Source organism: Mus pahari, chromosome 10 (assembly GCF_900095145.1).
Source record: "Mus pahari chromosome 10, PAHARI_EIJ_v1.1, whole genome shotgun sequence".
Lineage (NCBI taxonomy): Eukaryota > Metazoa > Chordata > Mammalia > Rodentia > Muridae > Mus > Mus pahari.
Window position 1 is genome coordinate 114,229,402 of NC_034599.1, and position 8,150 is coordinate 114,237,551.

At 50.6% G+C, this 8,150-nt stretch overlaps 1 protein-coding gene across 4 annotated transcripts in view; it reads left to right on the plus strand.

Annotated features, from left to right (window-relative positions):
- The window catches only part of Trak1 (trafficking kinesin protein 1), a 165,659-nt gene that overhangs the window by 86,045 nt on the left and 71,464 nt on the right, over nucleotides 1–8,150 (plus strand). For all 4 annotated transcript variants that reach the window (XM_029543445.1, XM_021206357.2, XM_029543447.1 and 1 more), the window contains one exon: nucleotides 6,280–6,474. The gene's annotated coding sequence lies outside the window, so the exon portion shown is untranslated. The remainder of the gene's footprint in view (nucleotides 1–6,279; nucleotides 6,475–8,150) is intronic.

Genomic DNA, 8,150 nt, shown 5'->3' on the forward strand with positions numbered 1-8,150 from the left:
AGTACAGTAGCCTCCAGATGCATCTGTTTCCTGCGGGTGATGTGACTTCCTCCGTAAGGCTGAAAGCATTCCACTGTGTTTATATAGATTACACTTTCCTTCTCCCTTGCTCTGAGCCCGGACACCCAGGCTGGTTCCGTCTCTCAGACGTTGTGAACCATGCTGCAGCCTACACGATGCGCTGAGTCTTGGGAGAAGCTGGTCACATGGTTAGTTTGGTTTCGGTATTCTTGAAGCCGTGCTGTGCACGGACTGTCCAGAAGGTGGCAGTGTGGCGCCGGCTTCCTCGCCCTGGTTCTCCGAAGCCCTCTTCTGACTTCTCTGTTCTTTCTTTCCTTCTGCCTTCCTGTTTCACTCTCATTTATCCTTTCCTTCCCTGATGGCTTCCCCGTGACTCCAGATCTGTGGAGTGGGCATGGGTGTTTGTGTCCTCTGTCCCCTGACGGTTGTGCAGTTAGTGCCCAGTTCTCTGGGACCAGAACCCTGGGCTTCTGCATGGCCCTGAAACAGCAGGCCCAGAATCCTGGGGGTGCATCCCTTCTCCATCTGGGGACAGCCACCTCAGAGCAGTTATGTACCCTGCAGAAGAGGAGACCTCCTCCCAGGAAGCCTGACTTCTGAGATTCTCTGAGTTCTAAATTTAAACACTACCTCAGCACAGAACAAATTCTCAGGCCTCCCCGAAGCCCCCTCTGAGGGTGTGGGTCCAGCCTGAGTCTGTGGGTCCAGCCACCTCTATAGACAGATCCCTGGGGTACCCTGTATTGTCCCCTCCCTCCCAGGCAGCCCCGAGGGGTGCCTTCATCTTAGAAGTGGGTCATTCCAGACCTCAGGGCTTGGGCAGTCCCTAGGGGATCCTGGGAATAGACTTCCATGGCAGGCATTACATTGGCCTCTGCCTGGGACGTGGGGCACTTCTACTGTCCTGTGACACTTTTCTGTTGTGCTAGACAGAGAGCTAGGGCCATGAGATGACCCTGTCATGGGATGGCGGCACCTCCTGCATGCTGAAGCCCTTCCTGGAAGGTGAAGAGGTCTGCCACGCAGCCGCCAAGGCCGCGGCCACTTCTTTTCATTCCGAGCACTGTGCGTTCTGAAGCAAGGTCTTCGGGCTGGGTTTGAGGCTGGGCTGGGACTCTTGAGCCCTTTCTCCTGAGTGACCCTCGGCTAGTGGGGAGGAAATACGGAGAAAGCCCTGCCTGGCACTGTTGTGTAATTGTGTATATGCCGAGGCCTGTGGGAGCCTGGGGGAATTGGTCAGGCAAGGTTCACAAATACAAGCTGACATTTCAGTGACATTTTAGGGTGCAGTGAATATTCTAGAGGTATCTAAAATAGCTGGTTCAAAAAAAATATTTCTGTGTGAGTTGGGGGTGGGGAGCCGTAGGGAATGGCAGGAGGTTTGTGTGTCCTGATGTAAGGGAAGCGAGAGAGAACAGCAGGGGCTGAGCCGGGAAGTGTGGTTCAGCTGTAGGCTTGGCTGCTTCCCAAGAGGCAGAGCTGTTTGCAAATCATGGCTCCTACAAGGCCGGTGTCTGCATGGAAGGTGCCATGTGTGCTTTTTAGTCTACATAGAAGGCATCATGTGTGTGCTCTTTAGTCTACATGGAAGGCATCACGTGTGAGCTCTTTAGTGTACATGAGGCACCACGTGTGTGCTCTTTAGTGTACATGGAAGGCACCACGTGTATGATCTTTAGTGTACATAGAAGGCACTATGTGTGTGATCTTTAGTGTATATGGAAGGCACCATGTGTGTGATTTTGCCATGCACCCAGGGCTGTCCTGATCATGGCCTTGGCATTGCCTGAGTGACTAAAGATGGCTAGCACCTGCAAACTGGGCAGGTGACAAGGACACAGCTTGAGAGCCTTGTCCTTGTGCTTAACAAACCTCCCTTGGCCCATGTGTGGAGGCTTCCACCCGTCTCCTGGTGTGATGTCATGGGACACCCTAAGTTCCACACACAGGCTTCCAGAGATGGACAGTAGTAGCAGAGGGATGGCATGTTAGTTCCTGAGGGCTCCTCAGACTGAAACTGCCACCTGCCTAGTTGCCTGGCCTTGACTAACAAGGTCACCCATGTACCTTCCGCACCTGTGAGACTGAACAAATCAAACCTCGTCCTCAGTTTCCAGCTGGGACAGTCCGCAAGCACCCATCTGTGGGTTTCCAGTGTTGGCAACGTTTCTATAGATTCTTTCTGTGTGTGAATTCTCTCTTCATTCGTATATAGGTGCATGAGTGTATGAAAATGTGTACCGAGGCTAGAGAACAACCCTGGATGCCTCTTACCTTGGACACTGTCCATTTTGTTCACTGAGGCAGGGTCTCTCCCTGGCCTAGCGATCCCCAGGCCGACTAGGCTGGCCGGCCGGCCAGTGAGCCTCCAGGATCCACCTGTCTGCCTCCCCAGTGCTGGGATTACAAGTGTGTATTACCACATCCAGCTTTTTTATGTGTTTTCTGTTGATTGAACTAGGGTTTTCTCATGCATGCATGACTTTACTGACTGGGTTTCTTCCCAGCCTCAGTCCCACAAGTCGTCGTAGTTCTTTATGCCACATTTACGCGGCCTCAGACCTTGAGGTGTCTTCTCAGTCCAGCATGCTCACATTCATTCTTACAGGAGTTCCCAGAGCCCCTGTCCCTGAGGTCAAGGCGGGAGCTCCCTGGCGGCCTCCACCTGCCTGAGGTCATGTCCTAACTTTCTGGGCTGTGAAGGCAACTACAACATTGCTTATGTATAAACGGTTGGCCGCATTACAAAAGATCAAATACCCTGATGTTTAAGAATGCATTTTGGACCAGTCTTGGAAGGACAAGTTCGAGTCCCAGTGGCTGAGCAAATGACAGTATGGTCACAAGTGACATGTTATTCTTAGAAGGGATTTCCACACTCCACCTACCATGGACTCTGTTCTCTTCCCTACTGTCAAACACCACAGAGACACCAGAGAATGACAGCCTGTTGTGTGGGTGTTCCCGTGGGAATGTGTTGGTCCCCTGCCCACTCTCCTGCAAACAGGCTGCGGCTGCCTTGGGTGTGTGTGTGTGGGGGGACAGCTGTACAGAGCTGGTTTGGTCAGAACTCTATTTAGCCAAAAGATGCCACTGACTGGTAGCAGCTGTCTTGAGCCCAGGTCCCCTTCTTCAGGTTCCTCAGGTAGTGGCCATGCAGTAGCTGAGGACTCTACAGAGGTGGGAACTGGCTGCTCACCTCGTAGTAGGCCTGCAGTGGAGGGCGTTTCCTTGGGAACTGAGTGGGAAGGGAAGGTCCTTGTCTTGAGGACATTGGGCCATAGCTCTCTGAGGGCGGTCACAGCTTCTGTCATAGCTCTCTGAGGGCAGTCACCGCTTCTGTTCTCCACACACTTTTGAGATACAGCAGGTCTTGCATAGGCTTCGCGAGCTGAGATACTGAATACGCTGGCCCTGATCCTTCCCATCCTGAGCAGAGAAGCCCCTACGTTCAGATGCACACATTGCCCCTTCTCGGGACTGAACCGTGGCCCTAAAGCACCTTGAAATCCCCAGAGGCCACACTTTACAATCAATCATTGACTCTCTTCTTGGCACTCTGAGAGCCCACACTGGCTTCCTGCCTGGGAATGTTCTACAGTGAGACTTTACAAACTGATCTGAATGTGGTGGGCCAGTGTAGGCTCCTGGGAATCTTGAGGTGGGTGTGGATAGCTGGGTTTCTGCACCGAGAGTGACAGTTTACAGAGGAACAGGATTCGGGTTAGTCTGACCTGGTCATGCAGGCACTGCATCCCCACCCACCGGTCACCTGAGTTACCGCCTCCTGCCTTCTTGCCTCCGCTCACCCAGGGAGAGAAAGGTAAGCCCGACCCTGGCTGCTCTTCTCATGTGTCTCCAGCAAAGTCCTGTCCTTGGCTCCTCCTGCCCCCTCCGACAGTCCTCCTCTCCTACCATTGGTGCCAGCCATTTCTTCTGAGTCTATGGTCAGGCCTTGGCTGTTCCCCTTTAACTGGACCCCCTCTGCTTCCTGGTTGACGGGACTCAAGCCACTCCCACAGTGGTTACTGCTGAGGGCTGCTGCTAAAGGGGCTGAGCTCATGGTGACATCAGAAACCTGTCATGTTGATTTAATCATAGTCTGCAGGGCACTGTGGGGTGTCCTCATCCTCGGTGTCATCCTGCCATGCTTCAGTTTAACTAAATAAAAAGACGGCTTGGATGGATTGTGTGGGGGAGGTTCTCCGTCACCTTGGCTGCTTACAATCACCATGGAAGCACACCTCCAGGTGTTCTGCACCATCCGGTAGTTAACAGAGAGGTTTCACTGAAGTGGCAAGACCAATATTGGATGTGGGGAGGACCAGTCCCTTCCTGGACTCCCGAGCTGAATAAAAAGCAGAAATTGAGCCCCACACCAGGGCTCATTTATCTCTGCTTCCTGACTGGGAGTGCGGTGCCGCCAGCCATTCTGCGCTCTTGCCAGTACACCTTCCCTGCCATGATGGACTGTGTGCCCTCAAACCATGAACCAAAGTAAGCTCTCCTCCGTAAGCTGACTCTGATCAGGTTTGGTCACAGCGGCAGGAGAAGCACCTACCACAGCATCTCTATATGAGCACAGCCTGGACCCAGAGCTGTGGAGTCCAGGGGTGAATCAAGGACACCTGTGTGTGAACGATGGGCGCTATCTCACGGTCAGATGGGTCATGTGCCGCAGTACTCAGAAGACAGAGGAGTCCTGACAGGGCACTGTGGGTATGGGGGTGCAGAGAGAGTAACTCTGCTTGGGGGGTCAGGGAAGGGGTTATGTCCCAGCTGTGGCTGGGAGGACGGCCCTGCTTCTGTATCTGCTCACTCAGCACAGGAGGAAGCACTGCTGTGGTGAGGTCAGGACTGTGTTGGTTGTGTTCTCAGGCATCTACTGTGCCTCTGGTATTCAGGATGTGGGTGGGTGGGTGGATGATGGATGGATGGATGGGTGGATGGATGGGAGAGTGGCTGGCTGGCTGGCTGGATAATGGATGGATGGCTGAGTGGAATGAAGGTTGGAAGGAATAATGGATGGAGGGGCAGATGAAAGAATGGATGGATGGAATGGAGAATGGAAGGAAGAAATAATGGATGAAAGGAAGGATGAATAGATGGATGGATGGATGGATAGATGAATGGATGGATGAATAGATAGAAGGATAATGAATGGATGGAAGAATGGAAGGGAGGAAGAACAGATGAATGGATGGATGAAAAGAAGGGTGGATGGATGGAATGATGGATAAAAGGATGGATGGATCAATACATTCAATGCAGCCTAGATTCTAGGTGAGGGACAGCTTAAGCAGTGGGTGCCTTGGTTGAATGGCAACCAGGTCAGCTCCAGAGTGCATGACTGAGAGAAGAGAGGGTGAAAGACTTGGAAGATGAAGGCTTGAGAAGCCAGTTTCCCTCCCTGGATATTAGGCACTCAACAGGAGGTGCTACTGTGGGGAAGTCTTCGTAGTCACAGTTCAGTACATGTATATACTGTACCCAACCACGCCACTGGTTTATCCATCACTTTAAACATGTACTATTTATCTCATGGTGTTAGGATCCTTTAAAACCCTCAGTACTGGTTATTAGTGGCTGTCTGTCACAGTGGCTATATGTCCTGGCTGGGTTTATGTTAACTCGATACAGCTAAAATCATCCGAGAGGATGATTAACCTCAATTAACAAAATGCCCCCATAGGATTGGGCTGTATAGGCCTGTAGAGTGTTTTCTCAATTAGTGATTATTTGGGGAAGAGTTCATTGTGGGTGGGGCCAGCCCTGGGCTGGTGGTCCTGGGTTCTATAAGAAAGCAGGCTGAACAAGCCTGGGGAAGCAAGCCAGTAAGCAGCATTCCTCCATGACCTCTGCATCAGCTCCTGCCTTGATTGAGTTCCTGCCCTCACTGCTTTTGATGATGAACAGTTACATGGAACTGTGAATGAAATAAACACTTTCCTCCCCAGCTTGCTTTTGGTTGTGACATTTCATCACAGCGGTAGTAACCCTAATGGAGACACCATACTTGGCTATACAGTGTTCTAAGATATATGTTTGGTACCTACCTGTGCCACTGTGCCCATCAGACAGCGTCCACCTCAGTAATTCTTTGTCTTGAGAGTAGAGTTCAAATGAGAAAAGACCCCTGATGGATGTGTCCTTGCCTGGATTCTGCATGCTGCAGATTGGTGACAAGGGATAGGCCTCAAGCTTAGCTCTCGGAGGTGACGGCCAGCGTGGTTTCTCACTCAGTCTTCTTCTCTCCAGACGTGTGCAACAGCACCAACCTTCCAGAAGTTGAGATCATTAGCCTGCTGGAGGAACAGCTGCCCCATTACAAGCTAAGAGCGGACACCATCTATGGTTACGACCACGATGACTGGCTGCATACACCCCTCATCTCCCCAGATGCCAACATCGACCTCACAACCGAACAGATCGAAGAGACGCTGAAATACTTCCGTAAGTAGCTGGCGTCATCTTTGGGCACAGCAGTGTGATGCCAATTCCTGTGTTCTGGGCCTGCCATCTGTGGAGCGGCAGCCAAGAGGGATAATGGTCTTTGGGGTTAGCCATGTTAAGGGTCTTCTTGGTCTGGATGAGTAGTGGGGACCAAGCATTTTTATTTGAAACACGCAGAATAACTTCAAATTATTCTCATGTCTCTTCTTTTCTGGTTTAGAAAAATAATAACTTGTATTTATTGTGTATTATTTTATTTGTGTGTTCGCCTGCCTATAAGTATGCGCATCCTGTTGTATACAGTGCCTGAGAAAACCAGAGAGGGCGATAGATGCTCTAGAACTGGAGTTACAGATGGTTGTGAGCCACCGTGTGGTGCTGCTGGGAATTGAATCCACTTCTTCTATAAGAGCAACTAATGCTCTTAACTGCTGAGCCTTCTCTCCAGCCCCATCATTTCCATTATAAATCCCCATTGAGAGTGAGTCTGTTTGCATTTAAGAAACAAAGATTGCAAGGAAATCTAAGCAGCTTCCATCAGCGTAGACAGCAAAGCCTGACTGTGGAAGCTAGTTAAGCTGGAATTCCAGGAGCCAAATCCTTGCAGCAGTATAGAGTTACACCACTAGGTGGCAGAGCTGCTTCCTGTTGGGTGAGCTTATACTTAGGGAGGCTTGGAGGTTAGGAGTAAGGTGGGGAGGGCGATCGAGTGAGAGTGCTGTGTGCTAAGTGCTGACGTGTACTGTTGACAGGAGAATGATTTAAACATTAATATTTACTGTTGCTAATGTTTACTCAAATGCCAGTTGCTTTTCATTTCTTCTTCCTTTCTCCTTCTCTTTTATTCTTTCAATGCTGGGATTTGAACCCAGGGTCTTGTACATGTTAGGTGTTAGTCAACTATTCTAACAGTTTGCAGTGGACTCAGTCCTTAAAGGGATGCTGTTTTTTTCTTTTTTCTTTTTTCTTTTTGGACAGAGTCTCACTAGGTAGCTTGGGATTTTCTATGTAGTCTAGGCTGCCTTTAGACTTATGCTGATCCTCCTGCCTCAGCCTCTCAAATGCTGAGATTACAGAAGGGGTACCACCACACCAGGCAGTACCTGTTGCTTTATTTTTTTTCACAGTAAGACTGAATCCAGAGGCTCCAACACGCTAGGCAAGTGCTCTGTCGCTGAGTGGCCTCCATCCCCGGAGTTCTGTTCTTTAGAGATGCGCATGTTCTGTGGCTGGAGAGATGCTTGAGCAGATAAGAGAGATTGCTGCTCTTCTAGGGGACCTGAGTTCAGTTTCCAGCACCCACGCTGGGCAGCTCACATCCATCTGTAACTACAGTGTTAGGGAATCTGATGCCCCCATCTGGCATTTGTGGGCACTGCACTTTTGCACCTGCCCAAGACCAGATGCACACTTATCCATAATTTTAAAAAACCCTAAGACAAAATTAATATACTCTGTCAGTACGTATCTGTGTATTTCTCATCTGCATATTCATTCACACTACCCCTTTTAAAGATGTGCACCAACCCTGCTTCTCTGACAGTAACAGAAGAAGGTCAGGGTCAGGGTCAGGGTCAGGGTCAGGGTCAGGGGTTAGGGGTCAGGGTCAGGGTCAGGGTCAGGGGTCAGGGTCAGGGTCAGGGTCAGGGTCAGGGTCAGGGGTTAGGGGTCAGGGT